We start from the raw sequence: 12,725 nt of genomic DNA on the forward strand, positions 1-12,725 counted from the left end.
CACTTAAGTAAAAAAACAAACAAAAAAACAAAACAAAAGATTGTATACTATATACTGTATATGTGTCATGCCAAAATGTTTTTTTTTATTTATTTTTTTTATCTGCATGTATGTTGATTTTGAGCATTTGCCTGTGCTTTTTTTGTTGGGCTCTAAGGACTCTTATTAGGATGAGCCGAGGGATAAAGGAAAAGGGGGGCGGCCATTTTTTTTTTTTTTTTTTTTTTTTGGCTAACCTAGCTCAGAGTAAATTACCCAAAATGATCTCTGGGAAGAGAGACATGGTGTATTAGACGTTGGAGCCATTTCATACGTGCACGCTCTGTGGTGGACTATACACTGGGGACTTTTTTCCAGCTGGAGGATAGCCTGTTTTTTGTGGGGCCTGCCCTTGAACCAGTGGATTTATACTTTTTTCTCTTTTTGGGGACATTGTTTTTTCATCAGGACTTTAAATTTCCTACATACCTCAAAGCAGGGACGGACTGGGGCTAAAAAACAGCCCTGGACTTTTTCCCAAATAGGCCCATCATCCGCCCATTCGCCTCTAGCCGTGTGCAACAGACACTAGCCAGGATGTCCTGATATATTCCACATACTGTATACTGTCAGACAAGGTATTCACAGCAATAACATCTCAGAACCAATGATGATAATTTTGGGGTTGTGTTTATTGATGAAGCCTCAGCCTTCAAATAAAAACAAAAAATGTGCAATGCCATAAAATACAAATAATGAAATGTCACTGGCAACAGAAACCCCAAATTACACAAACTTGTAATTATAAAACATAGTGATATACCAGGGGTCTCCAACCTTTTTGTGTGCGAGTGTGTGTATACTCAAAAATATTTATTATACATATAACATGGTGGTGCTTTTTTACTTTTCACCATCATATGCAAAATAATAAAATATCTTGATATTCTGGTTCAGACTTACAAGCGTAAAAAAAAAAAAAAAAAAAAAATCCTGAAAAATAAAGAAAATATTTATTGATCTTTTTTTAAAATTTTCTATAACCTATTGTATGTGTTATCAAAAACAGTAGACCAAACATTTAGTATTTATAAATGCAAAAATAAATAAATAAACTACCATAACTTCTAAACAAAAGCATTACATTTAATACATTTATACATGACTATATTAATATAACAGCATTTTTCATATGAATATACACTCACCTAAAGGATTATTAGGAACACCATACTAATACTGTGTTTGACCCCCTTTCGCCTTCAGAACTGCCTTAATTCTACGTGGCATTGATTCAACAAGGTGCTGAAAGCATTCTTTAGAAATGTTGGCCCATATTGATAGGATAGCATCTTGCAGTTGATGGAGATTTGTGGGATGCACATCCAGGGCACGAAGCTCCCGTTCCACCACATCCCAAAGATGCTCTATTGGGTTGAGATCTGGTGACTGTGGGGGCCATTTTAGTGCAGTGAACTCATTGTCATGTTCAAGAAACCAATTTGAAATGATTCGAGCTTTGTGACATGGTGCATTATCCTGCTGGAAGTAGCCATCAGAGGATGGGTACATGGTGGTCATAAAGGGATGGACATGGTCAGAAACAATGCTCAGGTAGGCCGTGGCATTTAAACGATGCCCAATTGGCACTAAGGGGCCTAAAGTGTGCCAAGAAAACATCCCCCACACCATTACACCACCACCACCAGCCTGCACAGTGGTAACAAGGCATGATGGATCCATGTTCTCATTCTGTTTACGCCAAATTCTGACTCTACCATCTGAATGTCTCAACAGAAATCGAGACTCATCAGACCAGGCAACATTTTTCCAGTCTTCAACTGTCCAATTTTGGTGAGCTCGTGGAAATTGTAGCCTCTTTTTCCTATTTGTAGTGGAGATGAGTGGTACCCGGTGGGGTCTTCTGCTGTTGTAGGCCATCCGCCTCAAGGTTGTGCATGTTGTGGCTTCACAAATGCTTTGCTGCATACCTCGGTTGTAACGAGTGGTTATTTCAGTCAAAGTTGCTCTTCTATCAGCTTGAATCAGTCGGCCCATTCTCCTCTGACCTCTAGCATCAACAAGGCATTTTCGCCCACACGACTGCCGCATACTGGATGTTTTTCCCTTTTCATACCATTCTTTGTAAACCCTAGAAATGGTTGTGCGTGAAAATCCCAGTAACTGAGCAGATTGTGAAATACTCAGACCGGCCCGTCTGGCACCAACAACCATGCCACGCTCAAAATTGCTTAAATCACCTTCCTTTCCCATTCTGACATTCAGTTGAGTTCAGGAGATTGTCTTGACCAGGACTACACCCCTAAATGCATTGAAGCAACTGCCATGTGATTGGTTGATCAGATAATTGCATTAATAAGAAATTGAACAGGTGTTCCTAATAATCCTTTAGGTGAGTGTATATACATTTCTGCCAAAAAAAAGTTTGTTTTACTACAGTTTTACTATAGTTAATTCATAAGTTGTGGAGTGAAATGTCTTCTAACTGGTTTGTTCTTGGAACAATGTTTCGCCTGTTTTTTGCGTCAATATGTTGAGAATATCAGCGCTGTTTCATCTGGCTTTTAACAAGCTTAAATCACATAGTCATCTGTGTGTTTATAATAGAGATAGAGAATTCTGTGCTGAATTGAAATGCTTCTCAGTGGATTGTGCAGCTCTGTGTAATAATGTTTGTGTGATCGAGATCAGCCCGCACAGCTGCTTTGGCCGCGATCGCTGTTTTTTGGGCCGAGCTGATAATGCTCCGCGCTGCTCAGATCAAACAAGTTTTGTTCCGCTTTTTGAGCGTTTGCCATTTGATGTTTCTCATATGCAACGCAAATGACAGCGTATAATCAAAGAGAGTTGGGTAATTTTGTAGAGGGGTAACAAATGTTTAGTTGCACCGGCATGAAAAAAGGTCGCAAAATGATACCATTTAGTCGAAGTCTGGAGCCCCGAATTACAGTGGATCGCTATTGGCCAGTTGGGGCTATTAATATAATGTGTTTAGCGGGCAACTCATAGGCACCACGTTGGAGACCACTGCTATATAGGCTACTATAACTTAACTATTCAAATATAATGTAAGCAAATTGAAAAGTGCAGTATAGGTAAGCCTTATAAACGAACTTTCTGACAGTGGCTAGTAGGCCGACTCAGTTGTTGTTGTTTTTTACACGTAGCATATAAGTGATCGTATTAGTGCCCCTGCTGTTGGCTGTTCATATTGCTTTATTAGACTTTTTTTTTTTTTTTTGCAGACGGCCCTCGGTTGGACGGCCGTTCTGGACTTTTCCAGAACGCACAGATTGTCAGTCCGTCCCTGCCTCAAAGCAGAAAAGGACAGAGACAAGACTGTTGAGTATTATCTTTGTTTTTTATATTTTGCTTGCATGGACTCTTGAACTTTCTCTATATGAACTATTTTGTTTGAGTTTTGTACAAAGAGTCAACAGATTTATGTTATGTTTGCGTGTGCTTTACAATTGTCTAAGTTGCCTTTTTATTTTCAATACAATGTTGTTTGGGGTCTTTGATGTCTTTGCAATCATGCTATTTTTGTGTTGTACGTTTGACAAAGAGTAAAAGGAAACAATAGTCAACTCCCCTTGAGATAATGATTAAACCTTTTTTGAAGAGTTGAAGTTGTTATAATATTCCAGGTAAGAGGTTGCAAACTGAACTTGGACCAATCAGCTGTGAGCAAAGTGACACATGTCTGATGCGATAAAGTCACTCCACCTGTTTCTACTCCAAATTAAAGGTCACTACATAGCAAATGATTTTTAAAGACAAAATCGTCTGGCTTTTAGTATTGATTATTTAAAATAATACATTTGTATGATTTAGATATTATGTAATTATTATTATACCCTAATCGATCACACATGTACAATTTTAGTTCATCAATTATTATTACGCAGTTTAAATGAATAAATATATAAAGGAAATACAAATATGCTTTAGAATCAATAGATGAAGCTATAAAATGACTACATGTGAGCTTAAATGTTCAATTCTCTCTATACCTTTAGTTGTCCTCTTTCATAGACAGCTATTTTCTTGCTGTGTAAATTTGTTTAAATTCTTACTATTTTAATACTTTTATTTAATAAGAGAATCGCGCTGCTTCTCTCGCGAGAAATTAATTTCAATGAGTTTTGAATGAGTTTTGAATGAGTTTCACTCTTTCTCAGCATGTGATTGGCTGTTCGCTACTGATGTCACACCTAAACTCCTAAACTCAGGATCAAAGCCCGAGCTGACAGAGAAAGTTGATGATCAGCATCATGGTAGCAACAAAGCCTGGTTGGATTGATTGGTTTTGTCAACTCGAAACTAATACTGCAACCCTGAGTTTGTTCAACTACCATCATGGTACAGGCCCCAGGTTTGCATTTCTCTTCTTTTTGACACATTTTTCTGTATTGTATGTAATATCATTTTGTATTTTTATTTTTTTTAATGAAAAAAACAAAATGGACAAAATGCTTTTGATGCCTGTAATCATCATACTGTTTCTGAAATACACAGAGGCATTCAGTTTGATTGTTCTTCAATAGTTTGCACAGGTTTGACCTGATGCCATTAGGTGTGTTCGACATCGGCTGCGGCTGGATGTAACCGATCGGCGAGAGTAGCCGCGTGCAGGCGGGGAGGAGCTGCAAACGGAGACGTGAAGTCGGACACTTTCTGGTTCCCGTAGTGACCGCTCACGTGGTGTTTGCATACTTTACCACAGCTGCAGTGAAATAAATGCAATATTTGCCAAATAATACACAGATGTTTCATTTCATGAGACATGTTCATTCAATACTTTATGTACTGCTTCATACAGCGTCTGTTTGAACAAGAATAAAGTTCAACATAAGCAACTATCAATGAAGTGGAGTCTACGTTTTTTAAGCAGTTTTAATTTGATAAACATGACACAATATAACATGACAACGACATGAAAAGAGTGTTCACTGTTATAATAAACTGATTTGAGAGCATTAGAGGAACTAAAGGTGTTCGAATAAACACGAAACACACGTGATCGTTGTCATGCGGTGAATCCGGCCAATCGTGGAACAGCTGTGTCGTCATCAGCCCTCCTGCAGCCCAGTGCAGCCGCTCTTGAGAAGCTGCGCTGGCTGAGTTCTCCGGCTACTCTCGAAACGCTCTCGCGGTACTTTGATGCCATACGTCACAGTCACGTGGCGTCGGCGCTGTATCAAGTCGGACAAAATTTCTAACCGGCATGCACTGCTTCAAGTCAGCCGCCGATCGTTCTGCGCAGAGCTGCATGAAGTCGAACAAGCCCATTCTCTGCTGTGTTTCATCACATGATTTAAATTTCAAACCTAACACAGCTCTTCACATCATGGGGCACAACACAGGACTACAGTGTGTAATATGTTTCCTCTGCTGCCCTCAAGAGGCTGCAATTGTTATTTTCCCACCATATAAACCCAGGGGGCCAATGTTTCGGAAAACACTGAAGCTTCCCCGGGGGCCGCCATTGATTAGCAGACCATCACCTGCTGTTAGAATTCCATTGACTCCCATTCATTTTGGCGTCACTTTGACAGCGAATAACTTTACATCTGAGGCGTTTAAAGACTCCATTTGTCCATTATTTATTTCTAAAGAAACACGAAAATGTATAAAAGGCTCCATTACCTTGTATCTTACGTTATGGCCCCGTAGAAGCAGTTTTTGTAAAAATAGGCTAACGATTGCGTCATAACCACGCACAGTCTGTCGCACAGTAGAGAAATTACCGTATGGACAGGAGGAGAAGCTCTCAGGCAATCGGGGGGACGTGGAGGCAAAGTGACAAAATAATTCATCAGAATACTTAGCAAAAGTTGCTCCTGCTCCTAGCTCATGGATACCTCCTAACGTTACTCACACTCTCCGTCTCTGCAAGTTTCGGAAGGGAATGATTCAGATTTCTCTTGGCACAGCTACTAGAAGACAGACGGGTTGCTCACGTCACATCTACGTCGTCAAACTCAGTTTGAGTCTGCGCAGTACGCTCAGCCATCAGGAAGTGAGAGCTTCTAATTGACTTCACTTTTCTCCGTTGAAACCTATGGGGTCGCTGTGTCCAGTTTATATACTGTCTATGTATAAACCCAATCAATCCCTCAGATACTATTCAAAATAACCTTTTAATGTAGGCCTGCATTCAGCAACTAAAGAAAGGGGTTTAACATGATGATGAGGAGACAGATGCGTTCAGAAACTGATTTTTATCCAAATGTGCACATTTAAAACTTGTATTACTATAGGAGCCTGTTTCAGAAACGAGGTTCAACCAACTCTGAGTTAAAAATTGAACTCTTGAGTTTACTTACCCTGAGATGGGAAACTCTTGAGTTTTCGGTTACAGAACAGCTGAAATGAGTTAGTTCAATCAACTCTGAGTTGACTGACTTTGAGTTAAGCGCGTGCACCACAACTATAAAAAGCAATTATCAATGGAGCGCAGATATTATGAGTCACCATGGCTCAGTACATACTGTGCCAGACAAAAAGAGGTCTGCATATTTCTCACCAGCAGAACTGGATGAGCTTCTGCAAGCATATGGAGAGAACAAACACATTATTTATTTATTTTAAATATCGGCTGCAACAGCGAAGGACAGAGAGTTAGCTAGGGAGAAAATAGTTGCTCGAGTCAATGCGTAAGTTTACATTTTAATTACTGTTATACAGTGATGGATATAATTAATTACCAAGTAATCTAAATACTGTAATTTAATTAAAAAAGAATGGCTTTTTGATTGTTTGGATTTATTTACAACATAACATAATCCAAAGATACACAACAAAGGACAAAAAAAGCACATTATTTAACACACTGATCTAAAGACAGAGACTTGAACAGTCACACACTTTTGTGCCATTCATGAAACAGTACATACCTGTCATTTCCAAGGTGTTTGATTTTTCATTTACCATGTTCATGTACTCATGTGAATGTTGGAGTCAGCAGGACTCATCAGTGGGGCATCTGGTCCCATGTATAAAAAATGTAAATAAAGACCCGTGAACATGCTGATATCAAGAGAAACTATAGGGCTGCACGATTTTGGGAATACATTTTAGATTTTTCTGGTTAAAATTGTGATTTAAAATGTACAAAATACACACACACTGACACATATATATAAACAATGAACACCAGGTTTGTTGTGCTTTGTAGGCATATACGTGCTGCATAAAATAATATTAACAATAGCCGATAGCAGGCATCCTATACATCGTTAAAAAGGAACATATCAGTAACACTACACTAGAGAAAAATATATTGATTATCATATGTTACTTCAAATGTTTCCATTCATTATGAAATAAAATTGGAGTAAAAACATGAAGCCTAATGCACAGCGCGACTGACTCAAACTCAGCGATCGAGCCGCTCCAAACTATGAAACATTATTGTTACCATCTACGTTTGAGCAGATATCCACAAACAAAGTATTTAACAGTAAACACGTGTAAGAAATTGTAGTCTGCCTCGACCCAGATTCCACTCCAAACTATATTTTAGAATGAGCTCATCCCCAAAATGGCATAATTATCATAGAGATAAATGAAAGTCAAGTTATATTGTTTCTTCACCATTTGGGTTGTCCACATCCTGAGCAAATGGTAGTCAATTGTAGAATGGGACTGGGTGTGGGACACAGAGAACCTTCTCAGACAATGGGGTGTCTCAACTTCATTAACATACAGACCACAGCTGTTACAACAAGGGCAACTTAATTTACATTAAGAGTTGTAAACTGTAACAGGATAAAAGGTTTGAGATTTAGATGTTCTGGGTTCATTCTGACGCTGGTGAACCCAAGGTGCTTTGTGTACCTTGCCACTGCTATGCTGTAATAAACTTCATTTTTGAGATCTTCAACGTCCACATCATTTAAACATTATAATAACCACCATATTAGAGTAAACACTCATACTGGCCTACTGTTATCATGCTGTGTTTTATTATTGAAAAACATTCTCGTGTCGTACATGTTTTAGCATTGAAAGGTTGCCTCTAGTTCACATTTCAACATGTTTCTGTCTATATATAGATAGCCTACATATACATGTACGACATATAGGCTTCATGTTTTTACTCCAATCTAATTTCATAACGTACATTTTTGGCACCAGTTTAACTAGTAGCTACAATATAAAGTTTATACAACAATAACATGCTCACTATTAGGAGTGGAAATGTCTTACCTTAAAAATCTTCTTCAAATTGCGTTCTTCTAATTCTTCTGAGGTAAATCCAAGGTAAACAGCACAGCACAAACACAGTCTCGACGAAAAGCAGATAAGTATGTTACTGTAGTGTCTGATTCTTTGTTTTGAGGTAATGAGGGTGTTTACATTTGCATGTCAATTGCTCGTGTGCGTGTGGGTGTGGTCACATTAGAGTTAATTAGCTCGGGCGGGAGAAACTGTACATGTCGTTGCTTTCATACGGATTACTTAAACAGAGAACATTTGTTTTTGATATGATTTACAGCATTTAAAAATAGAGACTTCAAGCTTCGTAAAGACATACGTTTCATGTCACAGTGATAAGCATTCGCTGAGTTACAGATCATTTTCTGTCGCGTTTCAGAATGATCTTCACATTGAGAGAGACGGGAGAACGCACATCATGTTTATTTTCTTTACTTTATGAAAAAAACACAACATTTTGTTTTTATTATTAGTGTACACAAATAAAAGAAGACATTTAACAGTTTTGAATGATGTATAAACTTAACACTTGCCTGTATGACAAAAATCGACGGAGTTATTTGAGTCTCTTTTGCACTGATAAGAAAAAAAGCTAGACTATCGCGCCGGACCCCAGGGGGTTAAAAGAACGTGGCAGCAGCTGAAAATTAAATATAAAAACATAATTCAATCAGGTAAGGCTTGAGCATATCATGGGTGTAGGCTATACCTGACTTTACAAACATTTGACATATTAATAACTAAATAGCATCCAGTGTCTAGCAGTGCAGCAGCATTTTTGGTATTTTATATTTTTCAAAATATATATATTATTCCATAATTATGACACTTCAACTCTTAATCTCCTATTTTGTAACAGGGCTGCAGAGCGATAGCCTGGAAATCCAGACCTAAATCTAAAAGATTAATGGTCTGGCGTCGACTAATGAAAATCGGCCAGCTCGAGGGGCGGCACCAAGCATGCATTTGAAAATCTCACTGCACACAATTGGATAACACTACGACCAATCACAACAATAAACCCCATATGCTTAGCTTCCAACGCAGCTTATACTCTTACCATATCCGGTCGGCAAAACAGCAAAAACGTCCATGTTGCAAAGGAACGATTCGAGCGGCGTCTTCTGTTCCTGTTTTAGATAAAAAGCCAAGTCTAACTCATTCATTGTAGCGGCCAAAGCCGTTTCAAACAACTGGTATTCATCCATAGCCATCTTGCAATGATTAATAATGACTTCGACGTCACAGCGCTGACGTCATCTGTTTAGCTTGCCTCTGGCCTGCCTATATCAGATAACCCGATGTGATTGGTGAAGCTCAGATCGAGGGGCATATTTAATGAGCATCATTACTCGACACCAGAGTAACTCGCTGAGCAAATTCAACTTGTGCTCTCGTGAGAACTCTGGATTACCAGGGTACATGTTTAGCGCTATAAAGCTCAACTGCATGAATATAAGAAAAAAATGTATTACAAGTTTTGTGTAAATTAATGTTTTAATATGCAAATGAGGCCCTTATATACTTAAATATACGCTCATTTGCATACATTTCCAACAAAAAAAAAGCTTGCGTTAGAATGCTAACTTTAGGTGATTTCCGGTAGAAATCTGAAGGTGCAAGTTGACTAAATATAATGAAATAACCACCTTAATGTGTAATGTTGACATTTTTTATTTTGACATGAAAGCTTACATGTTAAGGGAGCAAGCTGGCCCAAAATCTCAAAATTGACCACTGCATGAAAAAACAATTTTTTCACCTGCCGTGTCTCTCTGCTACCCTGGTAATCCAGAGTTCTCGCGAGAGCACAAGTTGAATTTGCTCAGCGAGTTACTCTGGTGTCGAGTAATGATGCTCAAATTACTTATGCGGCCTGCATAATACAGATATTTTTTGTCGCTTCCATGGATCCAAGCAAACTGGAAACCTTTTGATAACGTTTTATCTGTACAGAAGTGAAGGGAGCCTCTGATATTAATAAACACCCAGACGCTTCCGAGCTTGATAATGGCAGTGGATTGCAACCATCAGTATGAAGCTCATAAAAGTGCATCTATCCATCATAAAAGTGCATCTATCCATCATAAAAGTGCTCTAGGGGGTTAATAAAGGTCTTCTAAAGCAAAACGATGAGTTTGTGTAAGAAAAATATTCATATTTAAAACTTTATAAAGTAAAATAACTAGCTTCCGGCAAAACGAACATATGGATTCGGCTTAAGTGTAAAGCGCAACTAATGCGAGTAATGCGACGGACTGCAGATATTTACGCTACGCCTTGACGCACTACACTACTTCTGACATCATAAATTTCGTAAGTTGTGCTTTAGGCGTAAGTAGACTGCGTATGTTCATTTGGCCGGAAGCTAGAATTCAATTAAATATGAATATTTTTCTTTATTAACCCTCTGGGGTCTGAGGGGTTTTTGGGGTCCTTGAGATGTTCTGACATGCCCTGACATTTTTGCTATTTTCAGTTGCTTATAAACATATTAATGGCAAAGGTATAATTACACTCTATTTAGCACAAACAGGGCTAACATAATATGTGAGCAACATGTATGTACATGTTTGTATTTTTGAGAGAATAATATTTATGCATGGTTATTGAAAAAACTAAAAACTAAAGTTTCTGAAATAAGGCCACAAAACACATACTAAATATGTGTCAATAAGACTTTTGACTAATGGATGTCGTTGCCTAGAGTTTTTTTCTTCAAAATTATGTGAAAATCATCCTACCTAATCATTCACATAACACAATACATTGATTTAAATCTTGTAAAACACTTTTTGTTTGTAAAGGCAATATGCGCAATATGCGCAACGATTCAACAGCATCATGCATATTTAGTGATTCACACCTGAGGAGACAATGGGGCCCGCATACTTAATGAGCCATTCATTCAGGTGTGTCACCTATAGCCACAAGAAAGAATGCAAGAGCAATATATATATATATATATATATATATATATATATATATATATATATATATATATATTCTACCAAATTGGTTCACAGTTGGAAGCATGTCCATTTTTTTTATTTTTTTTTATTTTAACAAATTGTGCTTGCAAATTGTATAATATCCAAGGAAAACATGTCTAGTAATTGTGCAGTTAATTCTCATACTGTATTTTCAGTTTTGGAATATGTATCCTCTCCCCAAATTTGTCAATAATAAAACACAATAAAAATTATTTAAAGAAAAGGCTTATATTTACCTTTTAAAATTTGTTTACATCTACCTTGTAAATATATATATTTTTTATTAAAAATGTTACAATTACAACAACAATTGAAGTGTAATCTTTCTTTGTAAAAACTAAAGTATACATTTTATCATACATATTTCAAAGTTAAGGATTCATTACTTCGAATATAGCCTACATTGACAAAACATACTATATTTAGCATATTAGCAAAAATTGGTAAACAAAAGCTTATTTGAGGTGGCAGATATTTTACAGTAAAAATGTGTAATCTATCCAAAACTAATCAACGAAATGTTGTCTTTCATATGTCTGTAACATAGGTCTTTCGTTTTTATTATAAGGAATATAAATGTTAATTTGCAGTTTAATACGTTGCTTATACAAATACATTTTATTTCAACATATTTCAGTCGATTTTTACTCAGTGTAGAAATAGCCGATTTATAGCCGTGTCGGCATTTTAACTGGAGCTCGCCTCATACATGAACCCAAACTCATAAGCTTTGCCTAAAATACCAGAGAAATATATAGAAAGCTCGAAATGTGTTATTTTAAACAAAACTATTAAAAACGAAAGAAAACAGACTGCATGAAGCCTCTCTCCTACTTTATACAGCATAGCCTGGCCCTAGACCATTTAAATATAAATTACTCTGAATGACAAGTATGGAGGTCCAACCAGTCAAATATGTAGCCTACGTTTATATAAAATAGCTTGTCAACTAATGCAAGTAAATTTGAAAAGACTTACTCATCCGAAATATTATCCACGGCTGGATCAAGTCGCTCTTCAAAATACAAACGTTCTTCGTCAGAGTCCCGCTCTTCTTCTGAGGAAAAAGTGAACTCTTCATCGCTATCCAGGACTAGCTGAAGGGCTTCCTCACCAGTGAACCGTGGCATCTTGCAACGGCGCAGGAAAGTGAATGAATGAAACTTGCTGGTTTTAAGGCATTTCAGGGGGTGTTTACCTATTTTGCATAGATCACCTCAGCACATTATCTTATGAATAGTGCGCTCTGCGAGTGGGTGTGAACTCATTTCAGGGGGCGTTTACCTATTTTGCATAGATCACCTCAGCACATTATCTTATGAATAGCGTGCTCTGCGAGTGGGCGTGAACTCATTACAGATAATTAGATGAGACGGGAGAAACTGTACTTCTCTTTAGTTTCATACAGATTACATTGCAGGAGAATATTTGTTTTGAATGTGAATTGTTTTATTTAAAAGTAGAAAATTAAAGCTTTCTTTAGACGCATGTTTCATGGTTGTGTGATAA

General features: G+C 37.5%; 1 protein-coding gene across 6 annotated transcripts in view; it reads right to left on the reverse strand.

Moving 5' to 3' along the window:
- The window catches only part of LOC309491646 (T-lymphocyte activation antigen CD86-like), a 42,282-nt gene that overhangs the window by 12,879 nt on the left and 16,678 nt on the right, over positions 1-12,725 (reverse strand). The gene's annotated exons all lie outside the window — the stretch shown is intronic.

This window comes from Leuciscus leuciscus, assembly GCF_965113295.1.
Source record: "Leuciscus leuciscus genome assembly, contig: HAP1_SCAFFOLD_400, whole genome shotgun sequence".
NCBI lineage: Eukaryota > Metazoa > Chordata > Actinopteri > Cypriniformes > Leuciscidae > Leuciscus > Leuciscus leuciscus.